Below are 18333 nucleotides of genomic sequence, written 5' to 3' on the forward strand. Positions count from 1 at the left end.
GACAGTTGCATGCAAAAGCCTTAGTGCCGTGCTTAATCTGTAAATAAAAACGAGCCGGTGCCCAAAGCTCTCCTCTGAAACATGAGGCTGCTGCATTTAAATGTGTGAGCACAGTATACTGAGGCAGAATAATCCTAAAACCATCTCAGGCCTCTTTAATCCATTCACAGCCACTCCCTGCCCCTTCAGCTTTCTGCTTTCTCCCTTTGTAACACTTTTCCATCTTCCTCCATCTTTCACATACATGTCTTTTGCTTGCAGTAAATGCCTGATGCAGAAAAATAAATGCGGGCCCTCAAAAATAAGTGCTGGTGGCCCCCACCAGCAACCACCGGCTCAAATTAAGCACTGCCTTAAGGATCCCAACTATTAATTCAGAAAGCATGCAGTCTACTCATGGTAGGCTGATGTTAGCCCTTTTTCCTTTGTCTTGCATAGCAGTTCATACCACTTTGCCAATTCTTTTTTAGTGTTCCAATAGTATGCAGATGGTTTTTTAATCCAAGGGGTTCTCATGTTGTCTTAATTACCTGTACCATGAGTCCAGCTATATATACTAAACCTACCACAAAAATAACTAACTGCCAACATATTTGGAAAATAACACAAGAAAAATGGTTGATAAAATGGCGAATCCTTCCTGTTTGAAGACAAAGGCTCTTGCCCACCCAATGAGTGGCATGCTTCATCATTTAACCTCCTAGCATTACTCCTAAAGAGTAGATGCCCTTCAATATATAGAACAACTTGGGGAGATAGTGTGTAAATAGTAAGCTATGCCACTCATATGGTCTGGGAGCGTGTGAGGGTATGCAAAGGGGAATAATGATCTGAGAAGGAACAAAACTACCGACTAGGTAGAATCATGCTTTGTAATGAATTCCCTAGTGGCAGTATAAAGATGGGGTGTGGTTCTAGCCTCAAATTTAGGTCGACATGTTTCTGCCTGTATCAACCCTTTCCCTTGTTGTTAGGAGACACTTGTTTGCTGTGGTCGGGCAGCATTAGCAGGTCTGAGCCTTGTTCGCCTTAACTTCGAGGATGAAGTGAAAAAATGTATTTATATTGGACTACAGTTCAGAATACTGAGGTGGATGCCTGACCTCTTACATACTCTAGAGATGGGGTTAGTATTCAATCTTTACATTTCATACTTATTTCCAGAGCAGAGAGCCCTGACACATCCTTTGAGAGTTGACACTGGTTTGGAAGGACACACTAGACAGCAGGGAAGCCAAAGCAAGGAACACTGCCATAATTACCACGGCAGTGAAGACGCGGTAAGGACAGCTGAGAGGCAGCTTGTGTGAGAAGGTATGAGCCCCAAGTGAAGAAGGTTGTAGGACACACTTGTTTTATGTAGGCTGCTACGGTCGCATAGCTCTAGACAATGAAGGTGGGACCGATGATGGGCCTGATATAGCTGAAGTCTGTGGCCCGTTTATTGTAGACACCCAGGGCAGGCACTAGAGGAAACAGACAAGGGCCCTATTAAGGTGGGGATTGAGTGTTTACTGAGGGGTATCTTGGAGGAGGATAAGAGCAGGTTTTCCAACTCAGAATCAAACTTTAAGTTGTATCAGATGCTAAACGTAAAGGTAGATGATCTGTCTGAGAGAACTTCCATTTCTAGGAGTAATTAGCCAACACAAAGGTAACAATGGAGACAAATACCATGGAGCCTGCATTAGCAAATGAACAAGAGAAAGCAATGCAAGAAACTTGAGAGAATGGAGAATCAAGCAAGAAGGAACAACATAAAAATCATGAATGTACCACAGGACGCTGAAGGGGGCAGATATAGGCCCTCATTACAACCCTGGCGGTCGGAGTTAAAGCGGCAGTAAAACCGGCAACAGGCTGGCGGTAAAAAAAATTGAATCAGGACCGTGGCAGAAACCGCCAACATAGACAGCCACTTTAACACTCCGACCGCCACGGCGGTACAAACAAACACTGCGGCGGTAACCACCAACAGATAGGAGGAAGACAATGTACCGCCCACAGTATTACAACAGGCCAATCCACCACCTTTTCCGGGGCGGATTCACCGTGAACAAAAACACAGCGGAAACAGGACTTGGAAGGGAAAACGCTCACCTCTGCACACCCCACGAGGAACCATGATGCCATGGAGCCGGAAACAGGCACCTCAGGGGGAAGGAAAGGGGGGGCACCTCAGCCGGATGAGTGCACCACGCCAGATCCACGAGGGGGCTCCATGCCCATTGATGTATCCTGGGGAGTGCAAAGCCACAGTCACACAAGTCTCTTAAGTGGATGGTTTGCCCACTGCTTTATCCTGGGGAGTGCAAAGCCACAGTCTCTCAAGTGGGTGGGTTGCCCACTGCTTTATCCTGGGGAGTGCAAAGCCACAGTCTCACAAGTCTCTCAAGTGGGTGGGTTGCCCACTGCTTTATCCTGGGGAGTGAAAAGCAACAGTCTCACAAGTCTCTCAAGTGGGCGGTTTGCCCACTGCTTTATCCTGGGGAGTGCAAAGCCACAGTCTCACAAGTCTCTCAAGTGGGTGGGTTGCCCATTGCTTTATCCTGGGGAGTGCAAAGCCACAGTCTCTCAAGTCTCCCAAGTGTGTGGTTTGGCCACTGCTTTACCCAGGGGAGTGCAAAGCCACACTCTCACAAGTCTCTCAAGTGGGCGGTTTGCCCACTGCTTTATCCTGGGGAGTGCAAAGCCACAGTCTCTCAAGTCTCTCAAGTGGGTGGGTTGCCCACTGCTTTATCCTGGGTAGTGGAAAGCCACAGTCTCACAAGTCTTTACAGTGGAGGGTTGCCCACTGCTTTATCTTGGGGAGTGCTAAGCCACAGTCTCACAAGTCTTTACAGTGGGTGGGTTGCCCACTGCTTTATCCTGGGGAGTGCAATGCCACAGTCTCAGAAGCCTTTACAGTGGGTGGGTTGCCCACTGCATTATCCTGGGGAGTGCAAAGCCACAGTCTCACAAGTGAATAACAGTCTCCACTGGTTCTGGAGGGGGCTTTGTGCCCAGAGTGCTTCATCCTGCCAAGGACAGAGGTAGTGGATGCCTTTCTCCACTGGTTCTGGAGGGGGATTTGTGCCCAGAGTGCTTCATCCTGCCAAGGACAGAGGTAGTGGATGCCTTTCTCCACTGGTTCTGGAGGGGGCTTTGTGGCCAGAGTGCTTCATCCTGCCAAGGACTGAGGTGGTGGATGTGATACTCCACTGGTTCTGGAGGGGGCTTTGTGCCCAGAGTGCTTCATCCTGCTCGTGGCAGCCTCAGTAGCGGCGGTGTTTGCGGCGCTCATTGGCCTGCGGTGCTGGTGGGTGGCTCAGTGAATGTGCTGGTGGCGGCGGTGTCCTTGGCAGCGGTGCTGGTGGCGGCGGTGTCCTGGGAAGCGGTGCTGGTGGCGGCGGTGTCCTGGGAAGCGGGGCTCGGTGCCGGCGGTGTCCTGGGAAGCGGAGCTGGTGGCGGCGCTGTCCTTGGCAGCGGTGCTGGTGGCGGCGGTGTCCTGGGACGCGGTGCTGTTGGCGGCGGTGTCCTTGGCAGCCGTGTTGGTGGTGGCGGTGTCCTTGGCAGCGGTGCTGGTGGCGGTCTTGAATGCCGTGCAGGTTGGTGGCGACTTTCCTTTCTTTCTGTGCCCCTTCCCCACCTTGGATGGTGGCACAGCTGTCTTCCCACTCCCAACTGTAGTCCTGGGAGAGCCCTTGGTGGCAGGTGTTTTGCCCTTCTCCCTCTGGGCAGTGGGCAACTTCTTATGCTTCTGGGGTGGGGGACTGTCCGTGGTCTGGCTCCTTGGCACACTGGCTGCCCTGCTGCTTGGTGCACTCCAGAAGCCGGTTACTGCTGGCACCACTGTTCCCGCTGATGTGGTGGCTGAGGTGCTGGGTTGGGACCTGGAAAGGCGTGCCCTAGGGGACGGAAGGGGTGGGGGAGGTGAGGGGAAGAGGTCAAGGTTGGACAAGAAAAGTTTTTTACACACACTGGGACGGGTAGATGGAGGGGGTTTGGGAGTGGAGGAAGAGGTAGTGGTTGTAGGAGGTGTGCGTTTGGTGACTTTGGGTGAAGGTGCATGGGCTGGAGGCTGTCGTGAGGTGGATGGCTGTTGGGTGGGTGTGTGACTGCTTTTGTGTACCTTGGGAGGTGGGCTCACAGACACACTGGGAGAGGACACAGGGGATGTGTGAATGGTAGTGGGGGTAGTGAGTGCACATGAGCGGTGTGTGGTGATGGGCGTGCTGGTGATGGACGTAGTGGCTGAAGATGTAGTGCATGCAGGTGTGAGTGGAGACATGACAGGGAGGGAGGAGGGAGACGAGGAGGAGGGGGACACAGTGGAGGCAGTGGATATTGGTATGTGTATCATGCTTGTGTGAGTGCCTCTGGAATGTGTGGTGCTTATGTTTGCCAGAGCTTCCCTTGTGTGTTGAGGTGTGTGCATGCTGGTCTGATGGTGTGCTTGGGATAGGCTGAGGTACAGGGGTTAGGGTCTGGGTGGAGGAAGATGGAGGGGGGAGGCTGGACACAGGGACAATGGCTGCCATCAGTGCTGAGGCCAGAGTCTGAAAAGCTTGCTGTTGGGCTGCCTGACCAGAATGAATGCCCTCCAGGTATGCATTTGTCTGTTGCAACTGCCTCTCTACACCCTGGATGGCATTCAGAATGGTAGACAGTGAGGTATCTGAGGAGGTCAATGGCCACCTCACTGAGGGCAGTAGGGCTGACAGAGGCAGGGGCTGAGGTGCCTGGGGCGAAGGAGATGCCCACCCTCCTGGGTGAGCGGCCACGGGGCACACGCTGAGGGGCTGCTGGGAGGGCGGTGCTGGTGGGGGGGGTGGCGGCTGTACCCGTAGATGCGGGGGTCACAGAGGGGCCTGCCACCGCAAGGGAGCTCCCATCAGAGGAAGAGTCTGTGTCGCTGGTCTCAGCTCCTGTGTCTGCCGTGGAGCTCCCCTCGCCCTCCGTCCCACTGGTGGCTTCAGACTCCGTTGTCTCGTCCTGCAGGGCCATGTGGGATGCAGCTCCCTCCTGCTCCGGTGCTACTGCTCCTCTGCCTGATGATGCTATTGCACACAAGAACAGGGAGACCACAAAAAGGGGGGGAAGATAGAAGAAAGACATGTTCAGTGCATGCAATGCCGCTACCGTTGGCAGACACTACAGACACAGAAGACCTCTGCACTACGCTGTGCACTTAGAGTTCCCTAATTAATCACAGGGACATGGGGTACAAGGCCTATGCCCGATTGCTGCACACATGGAAGTCACAGGAGCCTGACTAGGTGTAGTTGGCTCTGAACACTGGTGGGGTGGGGTGCCACATGGCCTGCCTTCTGAAGGGACCTTGCCTACAAAACTCGCCCTGGCCTAGGGGAACCCACAGCCCACCTCCCACACCCAGACACCTCCAATGCGCGCTGATTCAGCTGAATGAGAGTGTACTCACCCCCTTGTGGCTGCTGTGATGCTCTCAAGCGCCCATCCAACTCCGGATACGCCATCGCCAGGATCCGGAACATCAGGGGGGTCATGGTGCGACGGGCACCCCTCCCACGTTTGGAGGCCATCCCCAGCTGGGCCTCCGCCATCTTCTTGCTCCACCGGCGAATGTCCTCCCATCTTTTACGGCAGTGGGTGCTCCGTCTTTGGTGGACCCCCAGGGTCCGGACTTCCTTGGCGATGGCACGCCAAATATCCTTCTTCTGGTGGGCGCTGCCCTACATGAATAGTACAGGGGTAAAGGAGAAGATATAACCGTCCGGATCGTCACAGTCATTGGCCCGCGTTCCTACTCTTGCCATGACGCACATGCACTCACCGTTGTTTCATGCACGCCTCATTCTCCCCCCCTATCTTCCATCCACACCACTCCATACAGCATGCTCACAGTGTACTTACCTGTTTGTCTGGAGGACCGTAGAGTAGCGTGTACTGGGGGAGGACCCCATCCACTAGTTTCTCCAACTCCTCTGTGGTGAAGGCAGGGGCCCTTTCCCCAGACACATGAGCCATTGTCTCTTCCAGACTGAGGTCACAGCAGCACTTGCAGTGTAGGTCGTCTCCTGTCGAATATCAGGTATCAAGTGAGTGAACAGATAGAAAATGGCGGTCACGTCCGTGGCGGTGCGTACCGTCACGCTGGCGTACATCGTCATTGGCTCCTGGGACCCATAGGGCCCAATGTTAACCAATGCAGAATTGCGATGCAGTCTTCGACCGCCTACCGCGATGGTGTCCAACGCCATCGCACTTCTCTCATATGCCCTTGTCCCACATTACAGGTCAGGCAGCCGCCATTTCAGGGGGCCACATGGCATTATTTTTAAATGTGTCACACATATCTAGGCCTTGCATACACACTAAGACAGGCACATAGTGGATTTAAAAATGTGTGCAATAAAGTTGTGTTTTTGTACCTCAGTGTTGGCTGACCCTCTGCTCGCTGTTCTCCTCCATAGAGCACGTCCGCTGGGGCAGGTGAGGAGATGGTGGCATCCTCCAGTGTACAGACCGCTGGTGGACCTGTCGACAATGGAAGAGCGACATGTAATTGTCACCTACAGACTGGACCGTGCCACAATCCATGAACTGTGTGCCCAGTTGGAGCCGGACCTGATGTCAGCTATCTGCCATCCCACAGGTATCCCCCCTCTAGTACAGGGAGTGTCAGTACTCCATTTCCTGGCAAGTGGGTCTTTTCAGATGACAGTGGCCATAGCATCAGGGATGTCCCAGCCTATGTTCTCCGACGTGTTGTCCAGAGTGTTTTCTGCCCTGCTGAAACACATGCGCAGCTACATCGTTTTCCCTCAGGTGGAGGATTTGCCTACAGTGAAAGGTGACTTCTATGCCCCGGGACATATCCCCAACATCATTGGTGCCATTGATGGGACACATGTGGCATTGGTACCCCCCGCTGGAGTGAACAGGTGTACAGAAACTGGAAGAGTTACCATTCAATGAATGTGCAGATGGTGTGTTTGGCCAACCAGTACATCTCCCGTGTGAATGCCAAGTTTCCTGGCTCAGTGCATGACGCTTACATTCTGAGGAATAGCAGCATCCCTTATGTGATGGGGCAACTCCAGAGGCAGCGTGTGTGGCTATTAGGTGAGGACCTGGACCCTATACAGTGTGACTAGGTGTCTGGGTCTGGGGTTGTCCCTAAGGGTAAGTGTGTGTCTAACAGTTGTCCCTCAACATTTGCAGGTGACTCTGGGTACCTCAATCTGTCATGGCTACTGACCCCAGTGAGAAATCCCAGGACAAGGGCAGAGGAACACTACAATGAGGCACATGGGCGAACTAGGAGGGTTATAGAGAAGACCTTCGGCCTCCTGAAGGTTAGGTTCAGGTGCCTCCATACGACAGGTGGTTCTCTATTCTACTCACCAAAGAAGGTGTGCCAGATCATCGTGGCCTGCTGTATGCTGCACAACTTGACTTTGCGACGACAGGTGCCTTTTCTGCAGGAGGATGGTCCTGAAGGAGGTCTTGTGGCAGCTGTGGAGCCTGTGGACAGTGAAGACGAGGAAGCAGAAGAAGAGGATATCGACAACAGAAACACAGTGATTCATCAATACTTCCAGTGAGACACAGGTAAGAAGACATCACTGCCTACTACATCTGATACACTTGTTCTACCTCTCATCTGTCTGTCACTTTCATCCAGTGTATGGAGCCTGAATTGTCACTTTTCCTTTCGATTTCACAGATGTGGGTCCCACTGTGTGACATCTGCTTTGTTTCCTCATGGACTAGAGCTGTGTCACATAGGTATGTTGACAATACAATGGATATTGCATTTTTCCTCAGTTATTGCAAATACACATTTGTGAAAGCACAGACTGACTCCAGATAGTTTTGTGATTTAAGGGTGTTTATTTAAGTGCTAAATAGTGGAGGGGGTTGTAAAATGGGCTGGGGTGATGGTGGAGGAATGTCCATGGCAGAGTCTAGTCTATTTGTTTCACAGGTGCATTGTCCAAAGGGACATAGGAAGTGGAGCTGGGGCAGCTGATGGATGGACAGGGTGATAAAGTGGGACAGAAGGATGACAATCAGGGCAGTCTCATTTCTTGGCGGGGGTCTTGACATTGTTCTCTGTCTTTGTCCTGGATCTCAGGGACCGTTTGCGGGGTGGTTCTCCATCTGCAGGGGGTGGGGTGCTGGTGTCGTGGTCCTGTGGCAGTGCCTCCTGTCCACTAGTGCCGGTGGAGGTGGTGGGCAGTTCATTGTCCAGGCTAGTGTCAGGGGCCCCTTGTTGTGCCACAGTGTCCCTCCTGGTGTTCACGAGTTCCTTCAGCACCCCTACAATGGTGTCCAGGGTGGTATTGATGGATTTGAGTTCCTCCCTGAACCCCAAATACTCTTCCTCCTGCAGCTGCTGGGTCTCCTGAAACTTGGCCAGTACCGTTGCCATCGTCTCCTGGGAATGGTGGTAGGCCTCCATGATGTTGGAGAGGGCCTTGTGGAGAGTGGGTTTCCTGGGCCTGTCCTCCCCCTGTCGCACAGCAGACCTCCCAGTTCCCCTGTGTTCCTGGGCCTCTGTCCTCTGAACCGTGTGCCCACTGCCACTGCCCCCAGGTCCCTGCTGTTCTTGGGGTGGTGGGTTAGCCTGGGTTCCCTGTAGTGGTGGACACACTGCAGCTTGACGTGTCCTGGGGACAGAGGTATGGGCCTGCTGGGTGGGTGCTGTGCTGGTGTTTCCAGAGGGGGGAGGCTCTATTGTGGCTTGTGCCAGTGTGAGGGGAACCGACTGTCCTGAGGTTCCAGATGGGCCAGGCTGGACATCTAGATCCAGTTGGACAGAGCTGCTGTCATCACTGTGGGCCTCTTCTGTGGGTGGAGTGGACATGTCTGGAACCTCCTGTTCGGTGACGTTGGGTAGGGGTCCTGCAGGGGTGTAAAGGCATAGTTTTAGTATCTGTGTGTGCCATGGTGTGCAATGGGTGGGTGACCCAGTACCCCAGTGCTTGCATTCCTCTGTAGGACCTTGTGTGCTAATTGTTTAGGGGTCTGTGTGGGTATGTGCAGTGGCCATACATTGGTGATGGGTGTCCATGCTTTGTTGTTGCATGCAGGGCCTGGTGTTGGGATGTGTGGTTTGTGATAGTGGGGCATATGTGAGGAGTTGGAGTGATGGGAGTGAGGGAGAGGGTGGGGATATGTGATAGCATGCAGGTAGAGTGGGGGATATAATAGTAAAGATTTGACTTACCAGAGTCCATTCCTCCTGCTACTCCTGCAAGGCCCTCAGGATGCAGTATAGCCAAGACCTGCTCCTCCCATGTTGTTAGTTGTGGGGGAGGAGGTGGGGGTACACCGCCAGTCCTCTGAACCGCGATGTGGTGTCTTGAGACCACGGAATGCACTTTCCCCCGTAGGTCGTTCCACCTCTTCCTGACGTCATCCCGTGTTCTTGGGTGCTGTCCCTCTGCGTTGACCCTGTCCACGATTCTGCGCCCTAGCTCCATCTTCCTAGCTATGGTGGTGTGCTGCACCTGTGATCCGAATAGCTGTGGCTCTAGCCGGATGATTTCCTCCACCATGACCATGAGTTCCTCCTCAGAAAACCTGGGGTGTCTTTGCGGTGCCATGGGATGGTGTGGGTGATGTGTGAGGTGGTGTGTGTTGTGATGTGTGGGGTGATGTTTAAGGGGGTGTGGTGTTTCGTGCGTGGATGTGTATGTGTGATGGTGTTGTGTGCCTCTGTATGGTGGTGTTGTCTTTGCTGTGCTGTCTCTCTGGCCTTCGTCTAAATTTTAGGTAGTAAGTGTTTGTGGGTGATGTGGGTGGGTGTTTTATATTGTAATGGGTGTGTGGGAGTGGTGTGTGTATGTGTATCAGGTGTGTGTATTTGGAATTGTCCAATGTGGTTGTGTTTTATAAATGTGTGTGTATTTTGAGCGCGGCTGTGTGTACCGCCAATGGAATACCACGGTGGAAAGACCGCTGCATGGATTCGTGGGTCGTGATAGTGTGGGCGTATTCCTGTTGGCGTGATGGTGGAGGTTTTGTTATCGCCAGTTTATCACTGACCTTTGGTGAGGCGGACTTGTGTGGGTGTCTGGATTTTGGCAGATTCCGAGCTGTGGGTCGTAATAGCTGTGGCGGAATTCCACGGCGGTGTGTTGGCGGTCTTCTGCATGGTGGTAAGCGGGATTTACCGCCAATGTTGTAATGAGGGCCATAATGTCTTTAGTGATCACCTTAATTTAATATGGACTACTGAAGGGAAGGATTGATACCCTACAGGGAGACCTAATACAGGAAATACAGAGATTTCACACTCAGTCCAGGGAGGATTCTTGTCAATTTTAGCACCTTCTTAGCAAAAGAAGCAATTCTGCCAACCACTCTGAAAAGCAAGTCATTTGAGTATAAAGATTTTGCATGTGAAATCAAGTCGGACCAGCTACTGATGAAGGGCACTCACAGTTGGAGAGGAAACTGAGCACGCTACACGAATTGCGTGCAAAGGCCCAGCTAAGCTTTCCCTGCATTGCTAAAGGTTATGTGGAATAACGAGATGCACACAATTAAGAGAGAAGAAGGAACTGAGAGGTTGATACAGGAGATCCAAGCCATAAAATATTAGCACCAGGGTGCTTCCTTTTAGAGAGGTGAAGATCAAATCAGAGAAGCACACTACCTGGTGAATGTAGTAAGAGAAGATGATAGGTCACAGTTTGTTATTTCTTTTTATTATTGTAATACTATCTTGTGGAAAGCTTGAGGGCACAGCATTTAGACAAATTATCAGAGAAAAAATATTGTGTGGAGAAAATATTGTGCCAAGAATATCAAGGACAAAAATATTGTGGAGGTAAGTTACTATAGTTAAGCAAAGTTTTACTATATGTAACTCCACATCTATTTATATATCTTCATAAAACATAGCTGTTGAGTTAAGAATAGTAAATGCATACTTTCCTATTTGCACTTAACTTTTTGATATTTTGGCCCTCAATATTTTTTACACGATACTCTGTCCATACGATAGTTGTGTTTCTAATATTCTGTCAGTGATCCCAAAGGTGCTCTACTGACAAAATGTGGCAAACTAATTCAATAGGCGTTTCCCTAAAATGTTGGCAGAGTGTGGACCATTAGGAAAACAACAAAAAACTACTAGTCCTTATCACATTAAAGTTTATTTTCTTTATATTTTTGTTGTCATAGAACTGGAGGACATGGGTTGGTTCTTAAATTGGGATCAGTATACTCAGTAATGCTGGGGATAAAAGTTGCATGTATTAGTTTCATATCTAGGTGCTGAGGGTGGAGTAGAAACAGAGATGTATTTTGGAATATTTAAGAGGATGCAGGGCTCAGATTGTTATTGTACAAGAAACACAGTTAGATGAGGTAAAATCTAAAATTGTACTTGGGGCCCATGAATGGGTTCAGCAGGTAGTCTGCATAACACAAATAGCCCATACCAAGGAAGTTGCAAACGTATTCAAGGTAAACTCAAATATTCAGGTCTTTGCCACTGAGGTAGATCAGGACGGGAGATTGGTAATAGTAGCCTAACAGCTTGAGGGGGGAACTATATAACTTCTTCCAAATATTGATGACATAGCCACCCATAGGCGGCATCTTCTAGAATATAACACAACAAATTTTGAGGGGGTGGGGGATGACTTCAATAAACTCCTAAATATGGCCCTAGATCAATGAACAAGTTGTGCCACCCTAAGGTGGTGGCAGTAGTTAAAAACATTATGTAAGATTTGGGTTTAGTGGACCACTAGAGAGTGGGGAAGAGACGGAAGAAGATTTCTTCATTTCACAGTAACAAATATGGACCTAGCTCACTCATAAACTACTGGTTAGTCTGCAGTAACTCATCCAACCAAGTCTAAGCAGTTATGTATAACTCATCCTTCCTGTCAGATAATGCTTTAGTGAGTTTGAGGTTAGCTTGGTGGGAAAAAACAGAACATATACATGGGCTATGGAAAGGATATTTTTATTGAAGTCCTTCCCATTATGAGAACTCAAGACAAATACAAGTTTCTTCATGATAATTTTTGGTAGTGTGGCCCTTAAATATGTTGTGGGATGCTTATAAAGCCTATATTCGTGGGGTCATCACTAAATGGTCAAAGAAGCACCTTAGGATGGAAAAGGCTGAGGAGCATGAATAGGTGCTCTTAAAGGAGAAATTAGAGCTTCAATTAACAAAGGCAAGATCGGCTACTGAACAGGAGAGACTTCGATCTTAACTAGAAAAGAGCAAAGAAAATAGTAAGCTGCAAATTGGAAGGAAGATGCAGGAGAGATGGGAAGCCAGCAATTTTCATAGGTATGAATATGATGAGAGGTGTGGGAAAATTCTGGTTTGGAAAGTTAGGTTACAAAATGCCGGGAGTATTACAGTACCTATCCAGGAGCCTTTGGAAGCTGAGAGTTGCCTCGATAATGAAAGGATTGGTTGGGCCCTCCATAGTTTCTATCAGGCTTTCTATAAGGAGCAAGTTGGTCTGGCACAGCAGGAAAGGGATGCCTGCCTCAAGAACATGCAACTCGCCATGCTGGATTCCCAGGAGCAGGAAGAACTAGCTCAAGAAGTCTCAGAGGAAGAAATAATATCAGCTATAGTGAAGGTTAAGAAAAACAAAGTATCTGGGCCAGACGGTTTACCAGGGGAAGTACAGAAGACTCTTGTCAATGAAGACATTTCTGTGTGGTGTGAGCTAGTCAATAGTATTTTGAGCAAGGGGCAAGATCCTACTCCGCCATAGGATGAATCAACAATTGTGGAATTACCAAAACCAAAGGTGCCAGTCTTATTTGCCAATATCTCTGTTAAATATCAACTATAAAACCTGTACTGCAATATTGGCCAAGAGATTGGCGGGCGTAATTGGGGAGCTGGTAAATGTGGTAATCAGGATGGTCAAGTAAGGATAAGGAAGCTTTAGTCTGATAAATGTCCCCAGCAGTGGAGGTTGCGACCAATAGCGAAATTGTCTATTCTCCACCTGCCGAGAAACTCGAACACTAACATTCTAATAAGTAGGATATGGGTAAAGAATAAGAACCAGAAAACAACATTTAAGAACTATAGTACAGTTCAAGTTTTTTTGCTTGACCCATTTACCCCAAAGCAACCGCAGGGGCTGGGGAGTTGAGTCTTTCCTGTCCACCTGTCATTCCACTGCTGTAACCTGTGATCCTCGTAATTGCAGGTTTTTTTGTTTCATTTATTATCAGTATTTATAAAGCACAGCTTGCACCCTAAAGTATCCTAGGTGCTCAAAATGCCATTTAACATTTACTTTCATATCTGCAAAGTATACTGCAGACACGCTATGTGCGAGAAATAACCATTAAAGTGAACACCTGTCACAATCTTTTAGGCTGCTGTTTCGACCATCAATGAGATATTGAAGCCCGCCGCTATCACACACATCAGTCTATTCAGAAGCTGTCTCTTGACACAATGACACCGGAAGCCTTTCTTCAGGAGACACATTTGACCTCTGTACCCAGAAACGCAGAAGACTTTGAGAATTATTATACCAATTGGCTGGTTGATCCCTGAAAGAAAATCGTCCCAGGAAAGCCAGGAACGTGCTGACACCTTGACTCCCTCCCAGCAGCGGCTCCTCTGTTTAGGCGGAGGAGCGTTGTCCCCCAGCCAGCAGCAGCAGCTGGAAAACCTTTACCAGAAAATGATAATAAAGTTAGTTTATTATCGTTTTCTGGTAAAGGGGCGGGGCCACTGGGGTGATGAGCAGTGAGGAGGAGTGCACAGCACTCCCCTTCACTGCGCATGTATGTTTGGCCGGCCGTCTCAGGTCGGCCAAACACACATGTGCAGTAGGGTCTCTCCAGCCCGGCAAGACAGTTGCCGAGCTGAAGAGAGCCTGCACAGGCTCCCAGTCTCCCTGGGAATGTGGTTTTTTAAAAATTTAATTAAATCAATGTTTCCCCCCCCAACCCTTCCCCACACGCCACCCCGCCCCTTCCGCACCTTGCGAGCTGCTACTGCTCCCTCCTACATCAAGAAGCTGTCGAACATTCATCTGATGGGGGATAAGCATACCATAAAGGGCCAAACTGTGAGTGTTGCACTGAAATATTGGAGCAAGCAGTTCCTGGAATTAAGAGATAGGTGACCTCTCTCAGTGTTCTCCAGAACACAGAAAGCATTCTCTTTCTGAGTGATTTGGTATAATTGTAATCTCCTTCACCTCCAAGCAGTGGAGTAACAAAGGCACCCGCAGCCCCGCAGTGCAGTGGGGGGTGCAGCTCCACGGGGAGCCCTCAGCACAGCACTCTGGCCTGAGAGCTTGTGAGTGACTCCAGAATGGCCCTCTCCATGTTCTTTGTGTGTGGGGGGGTGTGCTCAAGTTTCCTGACGCCACCATCTCCAAATTATTGTATGGGAAGTGCCTAGTCTGCAGGGCCTTACACAACTATTTAACACACAATAATCTACCTTACAATACTCATGGTTAACCTGAACTGTTAGTTGTGTTCTTGTCAGATACCAAAGTGATAAGATGACTGAATATGACAACTCATTCAATAATAAGGTTATATTATTAGACAATCTATACAGTAAAGAAGACATGCTGAGACCTAACATATTCATTTCGCCCACTTAGAATAAAGCAGCTGCAGGCTTAATACATTTGCAACAAAATACATCACCTCAATCTTGGAAGTAGCAAGTGTGTACTAAATGTATGCGTTGACATATATAACAGTACAATGTGTTGCATGGCTTACAAGTTAGCACAATTCAAAAGCAAACTGTGTTACATTAAAGTTATCCACATATTTCTGTCAGATTTTATTGCGTTTTAACGGACAAAGAAGCTCCGCATTGTACAGTAGCAAGAAATGCCTTAGGCACATGAACAGCAATAGCCACGGTTGCTTAGCAACCTGTGGGAGGCAAGACAAAGGGAGCAAAAGGGGCCAGAGCCATGCTGTGACATCTCAGGTGAATGCAAGAAGGCTCGCACATGGACTGTGTTAACCCAGCCCACACATGATCAGGAAAATGTGAAAAACATATGCCCTTGCCTAATTAAATGATAAAACATTTTGTGGATGGTAGTATACCAATAGTTTAAAATCTTATATCCTTCTGGTAATGTCCAACAAAAGTACTTCAGCAGATTAATTTGAAAACATGTGGCAAGTCATTGATATATGCAATGAATCCCACACTTATCTCACCATAACACTAAAGTCACTAACAAACAAAGGTTCACAACTAAATAGGCCAGCTAGTTGGCATCTGATAGGAATAATTATTCCTGCTCAATGCCAAAATAAATGCCTCTTTACACAGGGGAATGACTGATTCAATGATCATTTTTCACCTGTTAGCAGCTTTCAGTGAGCCTGAACATGTGGTCAGGCCTCTTGAAACTCAAGCACTCAAACAGTACTTGTAAATCACTACAATCACCTGTGAGGGTATCCAGGTGATAGGTTGCATGGCTCAGTTGAAAACCCAGGTCTTGAGTCTCTTCCTGAATTCCACCAGCAAAGGTGAAGTCCGGAGGTGGAGGAGACGGCCGTTAGAGGACTTTGCAGCAAAATAGGAGATGGAATGGCCTCCCCTGTGTGGCTTTGGCGAATTCATGGTGTCTGTACGAGGGTGGCAGAGCGAAGGTCTCTGGATGGTTGATGGAAGTTCAAACGGTTCCTAGGTCGTGGAGGGCTTTGTAGGAATGTATCATATCTTGGATTGGCATATTTCCTGGATGGGGAGCCTGTGGAGGTTCCTAAGGTGCAGGGAGATATGGTTCCATTTGAGCAGGTTGAGGATGAGTCTGGCTACTGCGTTACTGAGTTTTGTATCATCTGTAGTCTCCTCATGAATTCGGTGGTGGTGCCTGAGTACAGTTAGTTCTCGTAGTCCCACCGGCTTGCGGGACGGTTTTCCTCGTGCCAATGAGGAGCCATTTGAAGATTCTTCAGAACATGTGGAGAGTGTTGAAGCAGGCAGAGGAGACAGTGTTCATCTGTCGCTTCATGGTGAGCTTGCTGCCCAGGATGATGCTGAGGTAGTGGGCATTGTTTGTCACTGTGGGAGTGGGTCAGAGTTCGGCAGGCGATCAGGTGTCGTTCCAGGGAGAGGCATTGTTGCCAAAGATCAGCACTTCGGACTTGTCAGTGTTGAGCTTCGGACAGTTGGTCTTTATCCAGTCAGAGACATTTTTCATGCAGATGTGGAAGTTGGTCTTGGTGGTGGTGGAGTCTGCAGAGAGCAAGAGGATGAGCTGGGTGTTGTTGGCGTAAAATATGATGTTGAGGTTGTGGGTTCTGATGATGTGGCTAAAGGTGTCATGAAGGTGTTGAAGAGGGTGGGACTGAGGGTTGAAGCTTGAGGGGTGCTGCAGATGGTGCTCTTAGGTTGTGAGCGGAAGGGAGGTAGGCGGATTCTATGAGTTTGTCCCGTGTGGAACGATGTGATCCATCGAAGGGTGTCTCCTTGAAACCAGATGTGCTGCAGTCTCTTGATGAATGTGTAGTGGGATAGGGTGTTGAACGCTGCAGAGAAGTCGAGGAAGATCCGGGCAGCTGATTCTCCTCTTTCGAGGAAGGTGGAGGTGTCGTCCATGGCTACATTTAGGGCAGTGTCAGTGCTGTAGTTGGCGTGGAAACTGGACACTAAACTCTAGAGCTAGAAGGTTTTATTGTGACAGACTTCTAAAGAAATCCGCAGCGCCATTCAGTCATCCTTATATGTTTGAATTTTGAGCTATGTAATCTGCCAGTGACCCCCAGTACCTCAACTGCCTAAAACAGAGCATCTGCTATATTGTATTCATTCCATTTTTAGTTCAGTTCTGAGGGAAGATTTATCAGTGGCCAGTGCACATCCAGCTTTGAAATAGATTTCGGATATCCCAATTGGATAAACAGTTCAATATTAAAATCAAATGGCGATGTCAGATTCGTATAGGGATCTTGTAGAAGAAATAGGACCTCACATCCACCTGTTCTTGGCCCAACTAGAGTACACGTGCACTGACTTCAAACTGTGGGGAAGTTGAATTGGAATTCTTTGTGGTGTTGCTGGACCCCTTGAACGCTCTCATATATATTGATGCACCTACGTTCTTGCAGAAACCTGTCTGTACTCTTGAACTTTAAACATATACAGGACTAGAAAGTTTAAGGACAGTGGTCTAATGTACCAGCTTTGAAGCACAAATTCTACATCAAAGTTATCTTTTTTGAGAACACAAACTTTTATACTGGTGTATACAACTATGTAATGGAGTATACAACTATACACTGGAATATACAACTATATACTGAAATACACAACTATATACTGAAGAATACAACTACATGCTGGAGTATACAGCTATATGCTGGAGTATTCAACTATATCCAGGAGCATACAACTATATACTGGTGTATACAGCTCTACGCTGAAATGTACAAGTATATACTGGAGGATACAATTATATACTGGGTCACAAACTCTACTGTATAGACTTTGTTTATTTCAACTGATTATCATATTGTGTTAAGGTACTACCAGTGGCGGGAAAGTGAATGCACACTGCAGAAGTGAAAGCATAATATTAACGGGAACTCATTACATTACAGAATCACATATTTCATTTACAGCTCAGGTTATTCTATACAGTGCTTCTAAAGTTTATTTCCTATCTGTCCACCCTAATAAATCAGAGCTGTACGAAATCTCGGAGAGTGGGTCATGCAGAAGTTATCATGATTACATGACATATTAGAACGAGGGAATTGTAACCTTGTGAACTAAAACCTTAAAGAGTTTTCTCTTGCAGATATCAATGCCTCTACAGCACAGGTTGAGACTGGCAGGAAGGTCGGGACAGATGAAAATCTTCAGTGTCCCGTTTTCTCCCTCTTGTCCCATTCCCTTACCCCGATCTACTGCTGACCAGTATAAAATCCTTTGCATGGTCCTCAGTGGAAATGGGGCTATTAGCGTTGCTCTTGTTGGATCTGGATTGCCAGGTTATTGCAGCCTTTACATTATCAAAACAAAGCATTAAAAAGAGTCGGAACTGCACGTGCTGGAAGGGTGAGCATTTTTCGCCCTCGCTTAACCCGTAAAGTTCATCAAACAACCACAAACCCAGCTGTGGATCTTGGCGTCATGCTTCAGCCCCCCCACTCCCCTTCCCCACACACACAGATTTTGAGGGCCAACACAGTGCCCCCGCACTCCTTGATGCTGATGTGACAGGCACGGGGAACCAGAAATGCCACTACATGGTCGATCGGTTACATAATGCATCCCAGCATCGAGGATGCTCTACATTACTGAGAGACCATCACAAAATGGTGCCAAGTGCAATGCTTAGAGGCCTGGCTATTCTG

Source organism: Pleurodeles waltl, chromosome 1_1 (genome assembly GCF_031143425.1).
Source record: "Pleurodeles waltl isolate 20211129_DDA chromosome 1_1, aPleWal1.hap1.20221129, whole genome shotgun sequence".
NCBI lineage: Eukaryota > Metazoa > Chordata > Amphibia > Caudata > Salamandridae > Pleurodeles > Pleurodeles waltl.